This window comes from Papilio polytes, unplaced genomic scaffold (genome assembly GCF_000836215.1).
Source record: "Papilio polytes unplaced genomic scaffold, Ppol_1.0 DF821845.1, whole genome shotgun sequence".
In the NCBI taxonomy this organism is placed as follows: domain Eukaryota; kingdom Metazoa; phylum Arthropoda; class Insecta; order Lepidoptera; family Papilionidae; genus Papilio; species Papilio polytes.
In genome coordinates, this window is record NW_013527359.1 from 5,045,458 (window position 1) to 5,046,765 (window position 1,308).

Consider the following 1,308-nt stretch of genomic DNA (forward strand, 5'->3'; position numbering starts at 1 on the left):
AATCCCCTACACTTACGACACACTTTACTCTACATGACACCTATTATACTTTAGCGAATTAAGTGTTCCAGCTTGAAAGGTACAATCGTTTGAACATTTTACAAAAAGACGAAGAAAAAATCTTCGAACGAATGGAGCGACTCGCCCGGTGCAATACCACGACCACACAGAAGACAAGCGTGAAGTGGGAGCAATTCCGCGTACAGTCTGATGAGTGTGGTGCCGGAGGCCCAACTTTAGTCCCTTTTCCTTCCCACCCTTTTTCTTATACGAACAGGACGGCAAGGGAATGTGGAATTGACGGTGCAGGAGACGCATAGGAAGGGGAAATATGCTTTTTGTGTGCGTCTCCTCCTCCGTCGATCAAGGGTAGGAAACGCATCAGCTATTGCGAATGTCTATGGGCAGCGGTCGCTTTGCCGCCTTATGATATAAAAAAATTCTGCGAGTGTACCTTAACTGGTGGTTTCCTAGTGAGGTGCGCGACGAGGAAGTTCATGGCGATGTCCTCGCAGTTCATGTAGTGGTCGACGTGGTGGCGCACGGCGGCGGGCAGCGCGCGCCAGTACGCCCACAGGAAGTAGCGGTGCACGAACGCCGCGCCCGTCAGCACCATGCTCAGCTCGCAGCTGCCCACACGTATCACAATCATACCTCATTTTACCAATATGAATAAATGCGAAACTTTAGATGGATGAACGGATGTTTTTTAGAGTTTGTAACCTAAACAGCTGAAAGAATCTCGATGAAATTTGGCTTTGATGTAGAATATAGTCTGGAAGAACCCATAAGCTACATACTTTTGTTTATTTTTTAATTCCACGCAGACAGAGTCGCGGACGAAAACTAGTATGTTATATTTTAATCCCGGAAAATACGATGTATTAATACCGTTTTTTCAAGTTTACTTAATTATTCTTCAAAGGGCGAATGTCTTATTGAAGTTTGGCACAGATATGACACAAAGTCTGAAATAACAATGTGAAACGGTGCATGCCCTAATACATCAGATTTCCGAAACATACATAGGTTGTTTTCCATATTTCGTGTCTATTTTATATTACTCCGCGGACGAAGTCGCGGGCTAAAGCTAATAATTCATAAAAACAACCGTCGCACTACAAAAATATTTTCATATAAAAATTTAACTCTGTTCTAATTAATTTATATAAGACAAAATTTACCTGTAGTTCGAATTGTAAAGGAATCCATTATTAAAATTGAGATCCCACGCGTGATATCGGCCCGGAAACCCGACGATACGGTCGCGATGTTCACGCCAAACTCTGTGGGAAACCTCTCAGTTAG